Source organism: Palaemon carinicauda, chromosome 3 (genome assembly GCF_036898095.1).
Source record: "Palaemon carinicauda isolate YSFRI2023 chromosome 3, ASM3689809v2, whole genome shotgun sequence".
NCBI classification, from domain to species: domain Eukaryota; kingdom Metazoa; phylum Arthropoda; class Malacostraca; order Decapoda; family Palaemonidae; genus Palaemon; species Palaemon carinicauda.
In genome coordinates, this window is record NC_090727.1 from 132,761,982 (window position 1) to 132,776,981 (window position 15,000).

The 15,000-nt window shown below is 43.2% G+C and overlaps 1 pseudogene; it reads left to right on the forward strand.

Moving 5' to 3' along the window:
- LOC137634160 (uncharacterized) overlaps nucleotides 1-15,000 on the forward strand; it is an 18,046-nt pseudogene that overhangs the window by 2,151 nt on the left and 895 nt on the right.

Below are 15,000 nucleotides of genomic sequence, written 5' to 3' on the forward strand. Positions count from 1 at the left end.
CACTCCGGAATCCGTGTGTCGATGTACTTTGGAAGTTTGGCTGGCAAGAAGTACAGGCGCGGACCCAATCCTTAGCATCCTTAGAAATGCCGTGCCAAATGAACTTTGCCTTCAGCAGCTGTGCAGTAGAACGGCACGAGGGATGTGAAAGGCCGTGAATGAAATCAAACACCTGCCGTCGCATGGGAGCAGGAATCCAAGGTCGCGGTCTACCAGTACTGACGTCACAGAGGAGGGTGGTGTTGGAGTCTTTGAGGGGAAAGTCTTCCCAACGGAGGGACGTGCAGGATGTCCAACATGCTTGATACTCTGGATCCTGTCGTTGGGCTTCAGCCAGGGCGTTGTAATCCAATCCCAGTTGAACGACAGCCAACGTGTTTCTTGACAGGCCATCGGCAACGGGATTCATTTTCCCAGGGACGTATTGAAGGGTGCAATTGTATTCAGCCACGGTGGAGAGAAGTCAGCGTTGCCGGGCGGACCAGGCATCAGACTGTCGAGTAAAGGCGTGCACCAGAGGCATGTGGTCTGTGCGAATGACGAAGGGCGTACCTTCTAAGAAATGGCGAAAGTGATGGACAGCCAAGTGCACCGCCAGCAATTCTCGATCGAAGGTAGAATAAACCGATTCTGCCTTGGACAGTTTTCTGTTGAAGAAGGCCAATGGGCGGGGCGAGCCGTTGACCACCTACTCAAGGACTGCACCAATAGCGACGTCGCTGGCATCGGTGGAGAGAAGGAGAGGGGCATGTGGGATAGGAAAAGTGAGAGCCGCAGCAGTTGATAGGGCCTTCTTTGCATTGCAGAAGGCTGCTTCTTGAAGAGGACCCCACTTCATGTCCTTTGGCTTGCCCTTGAGGGAGGCGTAGAGGGGAGCAGGAGTGGCGGCCATGGCTGGCAGAAAACGGTGATAATAGTAGATCATGCCCAAGAATTCCTGCAGAGCTTTGACGGTCGAGGGCACGGTGAAGTTCTGAACGGCTGCTACCTTCTCAGGGAGGGGTGGACTCCTTCAGGAGTGATGCGGTGCCCTAAGAACGACACTTCGTTGGCGCCAAAGGTATACTTGTCGTACCGGACAACAAGGCCGTTTTGTTGCAGGCGGTCGAGCACGATGCGCAGGTGACGGATGTGTTCCTCTTTTGAGGAGGAGAATACAAGTGTGTCGTCCACATAACATACACAGAAAGGGAGGTCCCCTGAGATGCCATCCATGAGGCGTTGAAACGTGGCCCCAGCATTACGAAGGCCAAAACAGGAGTAATTGAAGGTGTATGTACCAAACGGAGTGGTGATGGCAGTCTTGGGGATGTCTTCTGGGTTCAGAGGCACCTGATAATACCCCTTCAGGAGGTCGAGCGTAGAGAAAACCTTTGCTTTGTGCAGGTAGGAGGTCATGTCAGCAATGTTTGGGAGGGGGAAGTGATCCGGTTCTGTTTGCATGTTCAGGCGCCTGTAATCCCCCCACGGACGGAGGGAGCCGTCTTTCTTCAGAACGATGTGTAAGGGTGATGACCAAGGGCTGGAGGCCTTTTGGCAAAGGCTCATTTCCTCCATTTCGGCCAACGTCTGTTTGGCGGCTACCAATCGTTCCGGTGCCAGACATCTGAATTTTGCGAAGACTGGGGGTCCCGTCGTCTTGATATGGTGATAAATACTGTGCTTGGCAGGAACCGTGGGCGTTTGGCGAAGTTCTGGACGGAAAACTTCCGGGTACGACGTGAGGAGGTGGGCGTAGGCATCCGTGGGTGCGCTAATGTGGAGAGCGAGGTTAGAGGGGTCGGGTTAAAGAGGTGTCGACAAGCACGAGTCTGCGTTGACCAATCGTCGGTGGGCGACATCGACCAGAAGGTGGAAATGAGAGAGGAAATCCGCACCGAGGATTGGCAATGTGACGTCAGCAACGAGAAACTTCCAATTGAATTTACCATTTCCGAACGATAATGTGAGGTTCTCGTAACCGTAGGTGGGTATCGCAGATCCGTTGGCAGCTACCAAGCGGACATCGGCAGATGTAGACAGACTACGTCGTGTCTTGAAGAGTTTCCTTGGCAAAAGAGAACGACAAGCACCCGTGTCTACCAAAAATCGCACGCCCGTTCCTGCATCATGTAAAAAGAAAAGATTAGCAACACGGGAGGCCACCGCCACGAGCGATGGCCTACTTACACGTTTTGTGGCCACTGACAATCCTCGGCACATTTCTTCGCAGTTGCCTCGAATCTGAAGTGGTAGTAGCAAAACTGTGGCGGATGGGGGTTAGTAAGTGGCTGTAGATGTCGTTTGTTGGGACGCGAGCGATTGGTGGGTGGTGGGCGGTTTTGTCGCTGCTTCGGCACGTCACGGTGTAGGGGTGTATGTCCTACGGCATTCATGTCAGCTTCGGTTGACGTTGAATAGGCATTCCCTTCGTCAGGGGTGGAGGCGTTGATGGAGGTCTTGAAGTGGCTGTCCATAAGGGCGTCGGCTTTGGTCATCAAGTCCTTTATGGGTAAACTATCGACATCGGGTATGGCAGCGGGTATAGGTCCGGGTGAACGGCGTATCCAAAGGGCACGAAGTAGGTTCACCTCACGAGGAGAGCCGTCTGCGTCAGGTTGAAGGCGAGCGATACTGGTCATTTCCCTGAGGGCAAGCGAAGCCCTTTGGTCCCTCAACGGTTATTGCGAGAGCTGAAAAAGCTTTGCTACACGGGCGCCTGGCGACGGCAAGTACTGCTGCAGAAGGGTTGTTTTGAGGGCGTCATACACTATTGGGGTGTCTCCTTGTTCACAAAGCCAGTCGGATATTTCCGGGAAGGTGTCCTCGGGTATCGCTGCGAAAACATAATCTGCTTTGGTGGTTGAGCGAGTCACGCCCTTGATGCGAAACTGGACTTCTGCGCGCTGAAACCACGCAAACACCTCTCTGCTGGCGAACAGTGAAAGTTTCAATGGGGCAGCCGCAGCGCCAACTTCTGTAGAGTCCGCCATAGTACCAACAATGGAGGGGCGAGGGGGGTGGGGGTGGAAGGCGGTGGGAGCAAGTCGACTTCCGGGGTCACCAATGTAACGGGCCGAGAGAAGGTTGTGAACTCAAAGGCAGTGTGAAAGCAACTGAGTTAGTTTATTGTAGAACACTCTCCTTTATATACAAAATCTCAAAGCAACAAGAATTTTCATGTTGAGAAATCGACAATGTTACAGAGGAAAAAAACAGACATGATTTTTCAGGTTCTTTTGAGTGCGAGGGGAGAGCGCAGATACAAGCACAAAATGAATTATGTACGATCGTGTGACACACGGTTGGTACAGTGTTAAGAACTTGGGATATATTACAAGTTACTATGATTACGAGTCTCTGAAGTCGATTGGAAAGAGTCCTCAAGTGTAATTACAATAATATCACGTTGTCTTTACTAATATGTTCATCATTAATGCTTTTCTTGTTTAGGTCAGACTTTTGATACATTTAACCTGTGTTATAATACTACTAATAATTATGATGATAATTATTACCATTATTGTTATAATCAGACAAGGTTTTATCCCCACGCAGGTTCTAATAAGAAAAGATACTCAGTAAAAAAAGAAAGAAAAAAAAAACCATAGTACAAATACCAAAGCATAACAGGACCAAAGTAATTTCAATTTTATGAGTCTTTGCTGTTAGTCGTCAGGGAAATCATTTTAGTTCTACTTATATTGAACCTCCTACGAATTCTGTAACTTGCTAACATATTTAGAAAAATAGTAAAATTGTAAGTTTTTTATATTATAATAGATATGATAATGTATATACAAAAACGTAAAATATAATCTGTAAAGGAATATTTCTTAATAAAAAAAACAATCCCCCCTTTCTCTGACTTTATGTATTTACTTTACTATAAGTCCAACCTACATAATGTCAATATAAGGTTTAAACATAAAAAGTAAATCCATTCTAGTGACAAATTTATTCATTTTACAATTTCAAATACGAGATCTTGTTTAAAGGTGCATTATTTCTATTCCGCATAAATCAAGTGTGTTTATGTGTAACTTGTAATCCAGTTTCTGTCACTTTGTAAATGTCAGGATGTAAAGTGTAACCTACCTCAAGTAATATGTGGCCGATGTGGTAACGTCCCTGACTGGTGTACGCCAGACTGGGGTTCAAGTCCTGCTCAAGCTCGTTAGTTTTTTTTTTAGTCGTTGCAACCAGGGCTGGGGAGTTGGAGTCGAGGCCAATTTATGGAATAGAGGAGTCGGAGTCGGAGTCTGTAAAATTCCACCAACTCCGACTCCGACTCCTCAAAAATGAAATTTTTGCGCTGGAGAAATATTCTCTTTTGGTATCCAAAGTCAATTTTTTTCTAAGTCGCTCAAAAAACGTTTCATATTACCCGCCGTTTTCTTTAACAACCTCTCGAATAAAGGCAGTCACTGGGAAACACATAGCTCCTGCCATCTCTCCTCCATAAGCCAAACCAAAACCATAATATTATACATGCGAGCAGCGGTTCTCTCCACGTAAGAGTCTCTGGACATTAAAGTTCATTTCATGATTAACTCTTCATTTAATCACCATTAGTCATTTAAAAGGTAGGGGTTGTTACTGATTCATTGTTTTATGCATCACGTATATGAATAATCTTAGAATTTAAAGTCATTATTTATATGTATACATCTCGAAATGACGGGTGTTTTGATTACAGTTTCGTGTAACCTAGGAAAAGCTGAATCCAAGAAATTACGTGAAATGTCTCCAATAAAACAATTACTTACTCTAGTAGGCTAGTAGTGATGAAATGCTATCTTGACTAATAAGTAACATAAAATAAGAAAATTATATAAATATATCTAATTATTCTTTTTTTTTTTTTTTTTTTTAAATTGGAGTCGGAGTCTGTTCTAAAAAATTATAGGAGTCACAGTCGGAGTCGGAGTCGAATGTTCAGAGTCCCGACTCCCCAGTCCTGGTTGCAACCACGTCATCCTAGTGAGCTATGGATGGAAGTTGGGGAAGCCTATAGTTCTATCTGCTGAGTCATCAGCAACCTTTGCCTGGCCATCCTTGGTCCTAGCTTGGGGGCTTAGACACTGATCATATGTATATATGGTCAGTCTATAGGGCATTGCCCTACTCGATAGAGCAATGTCACTGTCCCTTCCCCCCTGCCATTCAAAAGCAGCCTTTAAATCCTTTAAATATTGCATCAACCTCCAAGTTATCAGTCCGATACACTCAATTGATGGCACAATAGTTTTCAATGAAGGTCAAAGGTCAAGGTCAAAGGTCAGGCTGTCAGAAATACTCCACTTGGGTTCTTTGTAAATTTCTTGGGTGGGTCTGTGTCCCACATTGCCTTGGTACAGTGACTTCATTGTTTAATTGCTCTGCCAGAAAGGTTATCTCCTCAAAATAACTCATCCACAACTGCTCTTTTGCTTTACTGCGGTGTATATTAAATTGATTACATTTAACAAGTAGTGAATGTGCTCCTGTAACTGTGAGAGGTCAGCTTGAACTGCTTGAAGAGCTTGGGCGACTGGTTAAAAAGAGTTAATTGAAAGGATATTATAATTAGGCAAAATAAAAAAATGGCGATTTAGAAGCACAATATAACTGATGTGCAGTCTGTCGTCCAGTTACAGTTAAAAGGTTTAAAAGTCACTTCTAATGGCAAAGGCAAGGTACAGTACAGTGGCATTGCCCTAGCAAGCAGGACAATGCCCTAAAAAACTGACCATATAATTACATATCATCATCACCCAAGACCCCTCATCACCGAAGCTAGGACCAGGGAGGGCCTGGCAATGGCTGCTGATGACTCAGCAGATAGACCTATAGGTTCCCCAAAACCCCCATCCTAAGCTCACAATGAACTAACGAGTTTGAGCGGGACTTGAACTCTAGTCTGGCGATCACCAGTGAAGAACGTTACCACAGGCCACCACAATCCTTGTTGAAATAAGACTTTTAATGTCTTCAAAATTCTCGGTGAATATTCCAATGCTCTTACATTTGCAAGTCTTCCGTGTTTCAGACAAGAGAGGAATATTTGGATCTATTGATATTCTTATAGGCCTATCACAGAAAAATTTGATGATTGGTTTAATGGTACAAATTCTATTGCGGACTGAGGCAACGGTATTGTGATCATTGACAACCAGATTGACCAAATGCGGGAACAATGAACAAGAAGTTTTCGGGTAAACCCTTCGAATTATAGCAAGAACACCGTATTTCATTTTTTTTTTTTTTTTGTCACTGCAGAACAGCCACCATATTCTTTGTCAACATTATGACTAAAGTCTTTATTATTATTATTATTATTATTATTATTATTATAACTTCCTAAGCTACAACCCTAGTTGGAAAAGCAGGATGCTATAAGGCCAGGGGCTCCAATAGGGAAAATAGCCCAGTGAGGAAAGGAAACAAGTAAAAATAATTACTGCTGAATTTAATATTCCCGAGGTGTTCATGTCAATCAGTGGTGTAGAGACAATGAATTCTTTCCTTACCTTCTGACTGGATGGATCCATAAAATGTACACCAATGGAAAACTTCTCTGTCCCAAAAATATCTGAAGTGTCATCAGCTGAAACTGAAAACTTCGCAGAATTCTTCGCAGCAGTAATAAGATCATTTCTCAAACCTTCATCTGACATGCTTATCACCTTACTTTGTCTGTCATGCTTCTGGACGGCCAAGGAATCGAACACTGGTCCAGGAAACTGGGTAAATGCTATGTCACTGTCATGCCAGTTTCCTGGACCAGGATTCCATTCCAAGACCGGTCAAAAGCTATTGTCTGAGTTGGTTCCCCCTTAGGTTTCTGATCCCAAGGTATGAGAGAAAATCCAGACAATAAGGTATTAAAATATATGGCTTATTTAAATATATATTTAAATATATATATATATATATATATATATATATATATATATATGCATACATACATATATATATATATATATATATATATATGTATACATATATATATTACAGGATTTTAGAGGGGGCCAGCGACCCTCTTGCCCCTAAGACAGTCTGGTCCCCATGTTTTAAACCAAGTATTATCAGGGTGCAAGCAGTTAAGCCAAATACCATCAGGCCCTCCATTTAAATCAAACACTATCAGGCCAGGCACTTAAGCTAATCATCAGCAGGTCAGTTAAGCCAAACAATATTAGCCAAGGTAGTTAGGCCAAGAATTATGGGGTCGGCAGTTGAGACATGCTTCATCAGGTCTGACAATTAGGCCTAGCATTATTAGGTCAGGAAATTAAGACCAACATTATCAGGTCAGGCAATTAAGTTAAGGCTCAACACGACAGGCAGTTAAGCCCAGAATTAGCAGGCCAAACAGTTAAGCCAAGCAAAATTAAACCAGTCAGTCAAGTTAAGCATTACCAGACAAGGTAGTTAAGCTAAACACTTTCAGGTTAGGCAATCAAGCCAAGCATCATTAGGTTAGGTCAGGTAGTTAAGCCAAGCTCTATTAGGCCATCCAGTTGAGTCCATTATCAGGCTATACAGCTAAGTTAATAATCATAAGGCCCAACCAGTTAAGATAAGCATTATCAGACTAGGCAGTTAAGCCCATTGTTATTAGGCCAAACATTATCAGGCCAGGCAGTTGAGCCTAGCATTATAAGGCCAGGTAGCTAAGGCAAGCATTATCAGGCAGGGCAGTTAAGCAAAGAATTACTAGGCTAGATAAGCCAAGCATCATCATAGCAGGAAGCATGCTAATCAATATCAGGCTAGACAGTTAAGTATAGCATTATCGAATCAGGCAGTGAAGTTTAGCATTATCAGGGATTGCCGTTAAGTCGAGCATTATCAGGTCAGGTGATTCAGTAAAGCATCATTATGCAAACAGTTGAACCAAATATTCTCAGTCTGGACAGTTTAGCTAAGCATTAAAAAGTCTGTCACTTAAGCCAAGAATTATCGGACTATGCAGTTATACCAAACATTATCAGGCTAGGCAGTTAAGCCAAACATTATATGGCCCGGCAGTTAAGCCTAGCAATATAAAGCAAACCAGTTGAACTAGGCCTTATAAGGCTAACTAGTTACACCCAGCATTATTAGGCCAGGCAGTAAAGCCAAGTAATATCAGGCTAAGCAATTAAGCTAATTGTTACCAGACCAGGCAGTTACACTATGCATTTGCATGCCAAACAGTTAAGCCAGGCACTTACAGCCCAAGGCACTTAAGCATAGTATAACCAGGCCAGGCACGTAACCCGAGAATTATCAGACCAACAGTTAAGCCACGCATTATTAGGTCAGACATTGAAGTCAAGTATTATCAGGCCAAGCAGGAAAGCCAATCATTAACAGGTCAGACAGTTAAGTTAAGCATTGTCAAGCCGGGGCAGTTAAGGCAAGCATTATCAGGCCAGGCAATTAAGCCAAGAATTATTCCATGAAGTCATTATCGGGCCAAACAATTAAGCCAAGTATTATAAGCCTGGACAGTTAAGCCAAGTATTATCAGGTCACAGAGTTAAGACAAGCATTATTAGGTCAGATAGTTAAGCCAAGCATCATAAGCCTAGACAGTTAAGCCAAGCATCATCAGCCTAGACAGTTAAACCAAGAATTATCTGGCTAAGAAAGGTGTAAAGACTTGATTAGAATTATCACTACCATCTTATTTGTGACATCAACATACTCATAGGAACAGAGTATACACAAGTATATAGTATTTATACAGGAAAAGGGATCTCTATATGATCAGTTGCTTCCTGAATCCACATAAGTACGATTTAAGAATTGAAGATAATACAGAAATAATGGAATACAGACTATGGTCTACATTTATATTGTGACCGGTGCAGGTAACTGACTCATTGGAGCAGTACTGCCATCTTATGCCATCTTATGTTCTTTTGTTCTGACAGATAAGCCTTTAGATGTTTGGCCATAATGGAATAATCCACATTCTGAACATAGCATTCTATATATCACATCACTGTCACTTCCAGAGCTATTTTCAAGCTTCCACCTCCTTTTGCTGTGATCAATATGCCCAAGAAACTCCACGAAAAGGTATTGCAGAATCATCAGCAAACCAATGAAGCTGCCATACCGCTATACTTCTTTGCACACGTTTCTATCCAATGAGGAATCTGTGCTCAAAAAGGGGGCGGGTCTTCATGTCGTCACAAAATGCACAGACTTTCCTCGTAGATGTGTACTTCGAAGGACAGTCTTGCAAAATGCTAGGCAATCTCACCAGACAGACAGACAGACAGGCAAGGAAGCAGGGATTCAGAATGGCCAAGATTGATCTACAAACTAAATAGGCCGAGAAGAAAAAGGCTAAATCTCTATGGTTTCGTCCACCATAGGGTGAAGGGTGTATGGTGCAGCCATATACAAATGCATTCATACAACTCACACATGTACATACAGCGTATAATTATAGTACATATATACATATACTGTATATTAACACATTGTATAATGTATATATATGATATATACATATATATATATATATATATATATATATATATATATATATATATATATATATATATATATGTATATATATATATACATATACATATATATATATATATATATATATATATATAAACATATACACAAATACAGTACATATAGACACTCGTGTATATATATGTTTTTGTCCCGTAGATTTCGTGATTTTACCCATCTATTCCCAACTTGCACCACTGCACAGAAAACGGGAAATAAATAGTTTTCATTAACATCTAGATTCATTTGAAGGTATTTGAATACAACTATATATCAAAGTAAATGAATGCTAATCCCTGTGTTTTTCTTAATCTTATACGTACACTTCAAATCATTAAGTTAAAGAGTACAAGTACTGAAAAGCTTATACTGTAATTAGATTAATAAATGTAAGTTTTTTAATCCAATGAAAATATGCCGGTTAACTAATTTTTTCAATGCGTAATTATTTTTTTAAGTGATGCCTTTAGATCCGGATTTTTAAACGGCAATAAAATTTATACTGATGGAACTAAATTCTAAGGTTTAGAGAATGTATATCTAAGATTTTAGAACAATTTTAAAACGTGTATGTAAGGAAAGATTGTATAATGCCATTGTTTGAAACCCTTCTATAGCTATAACTGGTTTGTTTTCAAGGAAATTTAAGCAATAATTTTGGCCTAAAAACGTCACTGGTGACGTCAAAATAGGTTCAACCAATCACAAGCACTTAAGTTACTAGTCGTCCCTTCAAACGTTCACAACCAATCGGGTATCTTCTTTTCCAAAAAAGGTGAGCGGAGTCCTTCTTACGTCACGAATTTTCTTAAAGATAGCATTGACGTCACATGAAATCTAATTTGAATAATATTATCAGGAAGATATGAGAATACGTGGATGCCCTTTGCTTGGATTGATTCTTGTTATCTGTGTTGATATTTTCAAGCTGACTTTCTTGAATCTTACTTTACATTTCATGTCATGTAATAACTAGATGCATACTTTAGGTCATATGACTTTCTTGACGATGAGCAAAAGTACTATAAAAAGCCATTTTTAGAAAAAAAAAAAAAAAAAAAAAAAATATTGATTTATCAAATAAACAGAAATTTCTTTTAAACTAGAGAGAGAGAGAGAGAGAGAGAGAGAGAGAGAGAGAGAGAGAGAGAGAGAGAGAGAGAGAGAGAGAGAGAGAGAGTTAAGAAATGTATTTCGGTTCAGTCTGAAAATGTCAATCTAACTTAAAAAGATTCATTTGTTTTCAGAATTAATCTGTAGCATCTGAGTTTCTCAACATAAAATTTACTGTCTTCTTTCCTTAATCTGATTTATGCTTGAGCGAAATAATCAGTCTTCTTTTTCAACCAGGCAATCATCTTATAAAGAAAGAAAGAAAGAAAGAAAAAAAAACACACTGCATACCTCCGTCACGGTAGCTTATTTTAGTCGACCTTGACCTTAGACCAAGGACTTTCAAAATTAAATTACTTCCACGTCTCTACATAACAATTAATCCCTGAAAGTTCCACTACTCTATGAGTAACATTGTGGCCAGGAAGTTGTTCACAAACTAACAGACACACGGACAAACAGGGACAAAAACATAACCTCCTTCCAACTTCGTTGACGAAGGTAATCAAACAATTGTCTTAACATTTTGAGGTACGTATACATCACTACTAGTTAATGATCTGATGATTTAGTTTCCCTTATACAGCATGCTGTATTGAAAATACAGGCTGCATAAACATGAAGTCGCATTGGCCGTCCAAGAAGAATGAAAAAGGTCCGAGGATCATGGGTGCTGGGCAAGCTTACCGAAACCGGTTTTCTGTGACGTCAGACAAAACTTGCCTCTTTTTATGCAACTTTGGCTGAGATCAATGCTTGCAAGACACTTCTTGCCACGTGTAGCACACGCCTAGCCATTCAGCGACATCCACACCACTCGGAGTTATTGCAAGTGTTCTCAGTCAATAAGTCGTCTTCTTCTTCTCCTTAATGTCATTCCCATCATCATTTTTTCCATAGCTCTTTGGGTTGTAACTAGCTTATGTTCTAAGCCTTTAGTAAGGCTACACGTTCCTGATGTGTTTATATACTGAATATGTATATATTTAAGCGTATCTATGAAAGCATGTTTACATATGAATACTACATGGACGAATTCTCACATAATCCCATTTCCCAAATTTTGCTGCAATGCTAAAATAAATTCAGAATTATCAATCAAGCCGGAATATTGTGCCAAGATATGCATATGCTGAATTTCGCTACATTTATCTATAGTACCAGTATCAATATAATAGTTTTCCCGGTTTCATCTTAATCACTTTCGATTAAGATTTTTTTTCAGCTAATTTCAGCGTCCTTACGGTTTCAGAAATATGTTCATATTTTGGATACACCGTTTACCCGAACCTGTACGTGCTGCCATACCCGATGTCGATAGTTTACCCATAAAGGACTTGACCAAAGCCGACGCCCTTATGGACAGCCACTTCACGACCTTCAAGACCTCTATCAACGCCTCCACTCCTGACAAAGAGGACGCCTATTCAACGTCAACCGAAGCTGACGTGAATGCCGTAGGACATACACACCTACCTCGTGACATGCCAGAGTAGCAACAAAGCCACCCATCACCCACCACTCGCTCGCGCCTCAACCAACGACTTCCACAGCCACTTCTGCCGCCCATCGACCACAGTTTTGCTACTACACTACCACTAAAGATTCTGGGCAGCCGCAAAGAAACGTGCCAAGGATTGTCAGTGGCCAAAAAACGTGTAAGTAGGCCATCGCTCGTGGCGGTGGCCTCCCAGGTTTCTAGTCTTTTCTTTTTACATGATGCAGGAACGGGCGTGCGATTTTTGGTAGACATGGGTGCTTGTCGTTCTCTTTTGCCAAGGGAACTCTTCAGGACATGACATAGTCTGTCTACGTCTGCCGACGTCCACCTGGTAGCCGCCAACGGATCTGCGATACCCATCTACGGTTACGAGAACCTCACATTATCGTTTGGAAATGGTAAATTTAATTGGAAGCTTCTCGTTGCTGACGTCACATTGCGAATCCCCGGTGCGGATTTCCTCTCTCATTTCCACCTTCTGGTCGATGTCGCCCACCGACGATTGGTCAACGCAGACTCGTACTTGTCGACACCTCTTCAACCCGCCCCCTCCAACCTCGCTCTCCACATTAGTGCACCCACGGAAGCCTACGCCCACCTCCTCACGTCGTACCTGGAAGTTTTCCGTCCAGAACTTCGCCAAACGCCCACGGCTCCTGCCAAGCATGGTATTTATCACCATATCAAGACGACGGGACCCCCAGTCTTCACAAAATTCAGACGTCTGGCACCGGATCGATTGGCAACCGCCAAACAGACGTTCGGCGAAATGGAGGAAATGGGCCTATGGTAAAAGGTCTCTAGCCCATGGTCGTCACCCTTACACATTGTTCTGAAGAAAGACGGCTCCCTCCGTCCGTGTGAACATGCAAAAAGAACCGGATCACTACCCCCTCCCAAACATCGCCGACGTGACCTCCTACCTGCACAAAGCGAAGGTTTTCTCCACGCTCGACCTCCTGAATGGGTATTATCAGGTGTCTATGAATCCAGAAGACATCCCCAAGACCGCCATCAACACTCCGTTTGGTACATACACTTTCAATTACTCCTGTTTTGGCCTTCATAATGCTGGGGCCACTTTTCAACGTCTCATGGATGGCATCTTAGGGGACCTCCCCTTCTGTGTATGTTATGTGGACGACATACTTGTGTTCTCTTCCTCAAAAGAGGAACACTTCTGTCACCTGCGCATTGTGCTCGACCGCCTGCAACAAAACGGCTTTGTAGTCCGGTACGACAAGTGTACCTTTGGTGCCAACGAAGTGTCGTTCTTAGGGCACCGTATCACTCCTGAAGGAGTCCATCCCCTCCCTGAGAAGGTAGCAGCCGTTCAGAACTTCCCCACGCCCTTGACCGTCAAAACTCTGCAGGAATTCTTGGGCATGATCAGCTATTATCACCGTTTTCTGCCAACCATTGTGGCCAATCTTGCTTCCCTCTACTCCCTCAAGGGCAAGCCAAAAGACCTGAAGTGGGGTCTCCTTCAAGAAGCGGCCTTCTGCAATGCAAAGAAGGCCCTATCAACCGCTGCTGCTCTCACTTTTCTCATCCCATATGCCCCTCTCCTTCTCTCCACCGATGGCAGCGACGTCACTATTGGTGAAGTATTGGTGCAGTACTTAAACAGGTGGTCAACGGCTCGCCCCGCCCATTGGCCTCCTTCAGCACAAAACTGTCCAAGGCAGAATCAGGTTATTCTACCTTCGATCGCGAATTGGTGGCGGTGCACTTGGCTGTCCGTCACTTTCGCCAATTCTTAGAAGGTACGCCCTTTGTCATTCGCACAGACCACATGACTCTGGTGCACGCCTTCACCCTAAAGTCTGACGCCTGGACCGCCCGTCAACGCCGATATCTCTCCACCGTGGCTGAATACATTTGCACCCTTCAACACGTCCCTGGGAAAACGAACTCCGTTGCCGATGCCCTGTCAAGAAACATGATGGCTGCCGTTCAACTGGGATTGGATTACAACGCCTTGGCTGAACCCCGACAGGATCCACAGTATCAAGCATGTAGGACATCCTGCACATCCCTCCGTTGGGAAGACATCCCCCTCGACAACTCCAACACCACCCTCCTCTGTGACGTCAGTACTGGTAGACCGCAACCTTGGATTCCTGCTCCCATGCCCCGACAGGTGTTTGATTTCATTCACGGCCTTTCACATCCCTCGTGCCATTCTACTGCGCAGCTACTGAAGACGAAGTTCATTTGGCATAGCATTTCTAAGAATGCTAAGGATTGGGTCTGCACCTGTACTTCTTACCAAACTTCCCAAGTACATCGACACACGGATTCAGGAGTGGACACCTTTCCTCAACCTCAGCGTCATTTCGCTCACATTCACGTAGATGTTTTAGGCCTCCTACCCACATCACAAGGACATCGTTACCTGTTGGAAACTGCAACACCCGCCTCATGTACATCTGCCTTACTCTCAGGATGGATTGCAAGATTTGGTATCCCTGAACATATTACTTCTGACAGGGGTACCACTTTCACCTCTCAATTGTGGACATCATTAGCGAATCTCTTGGCCATCACCCTACATCAGACAACTGCCTACAACACCACTGCCAATGGAATGGTTGAACGTTTTCATTGCACCCTCAAAGCAGTTTCGTTGTCCTTCTGCAAGGATTCCAACTGGTTTACTCAGCTTCCCTGGGTCCTCCTGGGACTAAGACCACTCCTAAAGACGCCCTCGATGTCTCGGCAGCTGAAAGGGTATATGGGGACCCGTTGGTCGTCCCTGCCGAATTTTTTCCTTCTGCAACCTCCTCCGACGATCTCCAGCGCTTAAGTCACGTCATGGGAAAATTTACTCCATGACGCCACACTTACAAGCCCCCAGCTAAGCATCACATACCGACAGACTTGCACTCTACAATGCA